Consider the following 6,747-nt stretch of genomic DNA (forward strand, 5'->3'; position numbering starts at 1 on the left):
ACATAGTGCTCAGTCCTAGAGAGCGTTCTGTCTCTTCTAGTTGATTTATTAAGTTTAAGTGCACAATGAAGCGTCTACCATTCCTAACTGCAAGCAAAATCAGAGCAACAGAAGACATAAACCATCCTATATCTCATTAAAAAAAAGAAATCAGTGTTTAAGAAAAATTACATCTTTCACTGTAGCACAAGGACTGGGGCAAGGTGAAGAAGGTGCATGTTTCCTCCACACATACCATATTAGTACATTTTTATTGGCTTGAAATTACACACATTTTCTTGATTTTTTTTTCCTTTGGTCAAAAGCCTGGACTCAGGGCTTCAGTAAGTGCAATCAAGGTATCAGTGCAGGGTGTATTTTCCTCTGGACTCCACACAGATCCTCTCTCCGGCTCACTGGATTGTGAGTGGAACCTATTTCTTTATAGCTGGAGGGCTGAGGTTTCACCATAATTGCACCAGAACTCTCTCAGTCCCAAGCAGCCTCTAGTGGTCCCTTGCTACACAGAAGCCCTCAGACCATGACAGCTTAATTTCTTCAAAAGCAGCAAAAGATACCTCTCCTCCATTGAGAGAAAGTATTGCATAACGTGAGCTATTCCAAGTAGCAAAGGCTGAACGCTTCTCCAAACTGTACTGTGTATAAGCAAGGCTAGGTATGCCCTGCTCACTGGCGAGCAGAGGGAGCCGCACAGAGCTGTGACCCACTGGGTGTCTCCTTGCCAAAGGACATACTGATCCTCAATCGGAAACGTGTCCCTGTGCTCCTGGAGGAAGTCAGCAGAATCCCAGCCTGGAGGGACACAGAGCTGGCAAGCCTTTGCTTTCATAACACACACTCCAGACATGATTCCTCAGATGCATAACCTCTCTAAACGTCCATGTGCACAGTCTCCCGCTTGCTCTAAAGAGCAGCCATCAACTCAAAGCTTAACTGTAGACTAATTGTACCAGACGGCAGGTGTTGTCTACTAGCCATTGCTGTGGCAATCCTAAACACCCAGCTGCAGTGTGAGAAAACATTTAATTACACACTAAATGTGGCTTGTTTGGAGCTTCAGGAAATTCCTGCACCCAGCACTATACTCACTCTCAACAAGATTTTTATTTTTAAAGAACTGAGGACTTCCAAATATGTCTAGGAGACCAAAAGCCACAATTTTAAGAAAAAAAATATTTCTTTATCTTGCATGCTTGTTATACAGCATTGATATTCTAACCAAATGTGTTATTGATCCCTGGAAAGGGATGTAAACTTTCTTTGTAGCACAGCCTGAAGAGACTACTTTATATCATTTGGTTTTGTCAGACATTTCCTGCTCTGTTTGCCACCATTGTAGCCTCATTGCCTACAAAGCCAATAACCATCTCTGTGACCCTATCAATCCAACATAGTAAAGTCCTTTGATGGATTCTGAGAGATAATTTTAATTTTCCTGGATTTAAATGCAATTTCTGACTATCAAGAAAGTACATTTGTATCTTTGAGGTGCTTAAAATAATTTAAAAGTTGAAAAAAATTGGAGAATCTTACCCTGCAGCTCTAGAAGAGTGATGCTTTTAAGTTTGGCTTGAGCCTTTCAACGTGGGTGTTCTCCCAATATGCTGAAGTTTAGATCCATCATTAGGTATAACGTATGGAAACAATTCAATTATGGAGTTTAGAGGTCGGGACTTTAGGAGATGACTGCGATTAGATAGTCACTAGCATGGGGCCTCCATGGGTGACTGCTGTTAGCATCACGAAAGGGAAAAAGCAGAAAATACATGAGTGTTCCCTGACTCTCATCCTGTGGCACCCTCAAAAGCCCACCAACTCAGACTGTGCCAGCAGAAGGACCATCACTAGCTAAGGCACTTGACTTTGGACCAAGACAGTGTGTCAAAATACACTGCTCTTATTTGTAACTTAGTGTATGGTACTGTGTTATTAGCATGAAAAAACAAATATACTGTGAGTATACTAGAAGAACCCATAGGACAATTTGAACTTATTATTCCATGTAAATTTCCAAAGACCCAATTAATAAAGATACAAATACAAAAGTATAATTGGTGAAAGTCATACATACGTCCCTTTATATTCACAAAACTATGACTACACTAAACCAGTCCTGTGCCAAGCTGTGGACTGGGCTACATAGTAACATCTGCTGGCTTTATAAACATGAGTTTTAAAGTTTGACATCAATCTAGGCCATGTGATCCAACAACTAAATCCACATAAAAGTTTTCACTAGATTGATTAAAAAGAAATTTATGGCTGGATGTAGTGGTGCACATCTGTTATCCCAGCACCTAGGAGGCAGAGACAAGCAGATTTCTGTGAGTTCAAGGTCAGCCTGTTCTACAAAACAAGTTGAGGACATCAAAGCTATACAGAGAAATCCTGATTGAAAAACCACAAAAAAAGAAAAGAAGAAGGGAAAAAGAAAAGAAAAGCAAGGAAGGAAGGAAGAAAGAAAGAAAGAAAGAAAGAAAGAAAGAAAGAAAGAAAGAAGGTGATTGAAGCCAGGCAGTGGTGCATGCCTTTAATCCCAGTGCTCCTGAGGGCAGAGACAGGAGGATCTCTGAGTTGCTGGACAGCCTGGTCTACAGAGTGAGTTCCAGGACAGCCAGGACTATAAAGAGAAACCCTGTCTCAATGCATGCGCATGCGCGCACACACACAAACACGAAGCTTATGAGTTTATGCTTACTGATTTTCTATACTTGCTCTCTTATGTTTCACTTTTATCACGTCTTCATTATTGCTTTCAATACACACATATACTATATTGTTAGAGTTCAGGAATAGCCACGCACTGACCACTTGAACGCCAGACTCAGATTGAAAGATATGTATTGAATGCTTAACTAAGAACGGGCCAAGGGCGCAATCTGAACTTGGGAGTTAGACCATGCAATTGATAACCAGATCTGGCCGGTCAGAGCCACAGTCTGAATTTGGGAAATCAGACTCTGGCATTGATCTGTTTCTAAGTCAGGCTTTTTATAAGAAAAGCTGTAACCAAGTAACCAGGTGGGAAGCAAGGGGGAGGGCAATATCTTATCATTTTGATTAACTAAACATAAAAAGAATTGATCTTGTTCTGATAATAATGTACCCAGGTGGCTAGGCAAAGCATTCTAAGCTGATTGACTAGGATATCACCGGCTTGGGGACTTTTCAGTTCCCCACCATTCCAGAAGAAAAGACAGTTGCAAGGTTTTGCGGTTTTGTCTAAGTAGAACATAAATCATTAACTCAAGCAGAATGTCCAACAAATATTGTAAGTAAAGGGATAGTCAAGCTCCCAGGCAGGCAGAGCCGGAGAAGCTGAACTCAACCTCGCCCTATGATCAAAATGGAGACCTGGAGGCAAAATGGCCTCTGACGTGCGGTAAGCGACAGCTGATGTTAACAGAGGAACCACAGCCATGCTTGGAAGCGAAGCCGGTCTCAACGGAGGAGCGCAAGCAGGCCAAGCCGGTCTCAACGCAGGAGCGCGAGCAGGCCAAGCAGGTCTCAACGGAGGAGCCACCGAGCGCGAGCAGGCCAAGCAGGTTACAACGGCATGCCTCTTAGCTTTAAAAAAAAAAAAAAAAAGTGAAACTTTTCCTTGCCAGCCATAGCCCTTCCCAACCAGACTCCTGCCCACTTCTCTGTTCTATTTGAAGCAACAGCAAGAAAACCCTCCAGTCCTTTTTCTCTACTTGCTCGTTATCCTATTCCAGTCCGAGTTTCTTCTTCCAGGATTTTCTTCCCTCCTTGTCAACAGCATCTTCATTTTTCCAGCAGCTCAAGCCAAACGCCTTAGGTCATCTCTAACTCTCCTCTTTCTTTACCCTAGAACCAATTTCTTGGCTCTATGTTCCAAGTACACTCAGAGTTCAACACTTTCCTCCACCTCCTCTGCTGCCTCCTGGATCTCAGCCATCACCTCTTACAGGTTAACTCTGACAGAACCCTAACCAAATCTGCCTGTTTCCACTCACTCCCTACAGGCTGATACTAGGACAGAAGACCACCCTCTGTAAACTGACAGCAAGGACCCATTGCTGAAGACAGCATCCACAGAGCCCATTGAGTGTTGAGAGGTGGTGCCTGCATGGAGTCTTTACCCCTGTATTCTTTGCTGTGGGAATGTACTCTGCAGGCTATTGACATCAATCCAACTGCAAAGACTTTGATCGAAAATCTGTCCTGTCTGCAAGATGTGCCAGGTCAGTGGTAAACCAATGTTTCATTTAACCTGAAGCCCACACCAGAAAAGGAGATCCCATGCCCTACATTGCCTAGATGGCCAGTAATCACAGACTGGATAACCTAGAAGGTAGAACCAAACACGATGGGTTAAAAGAAAATCTGAAGTAGATGAGAGAACTAGGTGGGAAAAGAGGTGGTGAGAAGAACATAGCTGGAGAGAGCCAGGGGGGAGTACTAGGAGCAAGAACCAAAATCACTAGGGGGAGGGCATCTCTGGGATGGAGAAGGTTCCAAGGAGTCTATGGAGTTCCCTAGCTGAGACTCCTAGCACCAGGGGAGTCTCCTGTAGAAGTCGTCACCTCCTGTAGTCAGGTAGAACCTCCACTGGAGGGAGGGGGACACCAACCCACCCACAAAACCTTCAACCCACAAGAAGTGTAGAGATAAAGATGGAGCAGAAGAAATTGAAGGAATGGCCAACCAATGACTGGCCCAACTTAAGACCTACCTCATGGGAGAGAGCCAGCTTCTGGCACTCTTAATGAAAGTCTGCTGTGCTTGCAAAGAGGAGCCTAGCACAACTGTCCTCAGAGAGGCTTCATCTAGCAGCTGATGGGAACAGATACAGAGACCCCCAGCCAAACAATAGGCAGGGCTGGGGGAGTCATGTGGAAGAGTGAGAGATTAAAGGAGCCAGAGGAGTCAAGGACACAACAAGAAGACCTACAGAGTAAACTAATTTGAGCCCTTGGTGGCTCACAGAGACTGAACTACCAACCAAAGAGCTTACATGTACAGACCCTAGACCCCACACACATATGTAGCAGACATGCAACTTGGTCATCATGTGAGTTTTCTAACAATTGGAATGGGGGCTGTCTCTGACTCTGTTGCCTGCCTTTGGATCCTCATCCTCTACCTGGGCTGCCTTGTCTGGCCTCAGTGGGAGAGGATGTGCTTAGTCCTGCTGCAACTTGATGTGCCAGGGCAGTTTGTTAACCATGGGGGTGGGAGAGGGGCCGCCCTTCCCTGAGGAGAAGGGGAGAGGAAGAGAGGGATGTGAGGGTGGTACTGGGAGGAGAGGAGGGAAGGGCTGCGATTAGGCTGTAAAGCAAATAAACAAACAACTAAATAAATGGAGAAAATATTTGCATAGAATAGAAAAGCTGCAATGAGGTGAACCTTGCTGTCTGCTGGGGGGGGGAAAAAAATCAATGAAATGATTCCTAATGATACTCTTCTATTTGTGCCCTGTCCCACTGTCATCAGAGAGGCTCCTTCCAGCAGCTCATGGAAGCCGGTGCAGAGAGCTAGCGAGACGCATTGTATGAGCTAAGAACCTATTTTCAGTTTACAAAAAGAAAAGACCCCAAGTTTCTAGTAACTTATGAGAAAGCAAGCATAAATACAATGTATCAAATTTAAATCCTGACTTTGGTATGCGCTGCAGCTCGATGGGGAAATAGAAAGCCGGAATGGGGTATGGTTCCATACCGGCAACAGAACTAATGTGGAGAAAAGTTAATTTAACATTTAAGTCAGTCATTAATAAAGTCATATATATTTTCTGCCCATTGATTCGACAAAATGAAAACATCAACATCTTTCCATTTTGAGTTTTAACTTTTCAATTTTTTAAAAAGATTTATTTATTATTTATTGTATGTGAGCATTTGTATCTGCAGAAGATGGCATCAGATCACACTATAGATGGTTGTGAGCCACCATGTGATTGCTGGGAATTGAACTCAGGACCTCTGGAAGAGCAGGCAGTGCTCTAAACCACTGAGCCATCCATCTCTCCAGCCCCAACTTTTCAAATTCTTACAGCCAATAAAGTACTTCAAAACTCAGAGACTAAGTCCCAGGGAATGCCTCTGATGAGTCAGTATAGCAATAAGCTCATTTCTATGGATTCAAACCCATTACAGACTCTATGGAATAACTACATAGAGTTCACACAACAGTTTTATGAAAGAGAACATCACCGGAGATGCATTGTTTCAGCTGACTTTCACTGATAGCCATTCTGTTTTCTTCGTGGAATTTATATTCCACTTGACAGAAGGTCAACCCAAACTGGCAGGCTTGCCAAATGAAGGCATTGTAAGATTATAGCTTTTGACTGCTCTTGCCCCTGGCACAGTCTGTTTTAGATCATGTCATTGTGCATACTATAAAGCAGGTGGCAGACATTCTGATATGAAGGCCTTTACCCTCTGAAGGGCTGGAGTTAATTAAAGCTCAACCAGGTAGCTAAATCGGACAGTCTGCCCAGATACCAGCTCATGGCCTAATCATGGGTGTTATTTATTAACAGATCTCAGGCTTTTTCAAGTGGTTCTAAGAAATAACTCCTGCTGTTCTATTTAAGATAGGCTGGCTATTTAAAATGGCACAAAAACATCCTAGAAGAGACACTTGTTAATAAAAATAGAACTGACCCTCTAACTCCGATTTGGATTTTTCTTTTTTCTTTTTTTTTTTTTCTTTTTTTTTATTAATTTATTCTTGTTACATCTCAATGTTTATCCCATCCCTTGTATCCTCCCATTCTTC

Source organism: Acomys russatus, chromosome 12 (genome assembly GCF_903995435.1).
Source record: "Acomys russatus chromosome 12, mAcoRus1.1, whole genome shotgun sequence".
NCBI classification, from domain to species: Eukaryota; Metazoa; Chordata; class Mammalia; order Rodentia; family Muridae; genus Acomys; species Acomys russatus.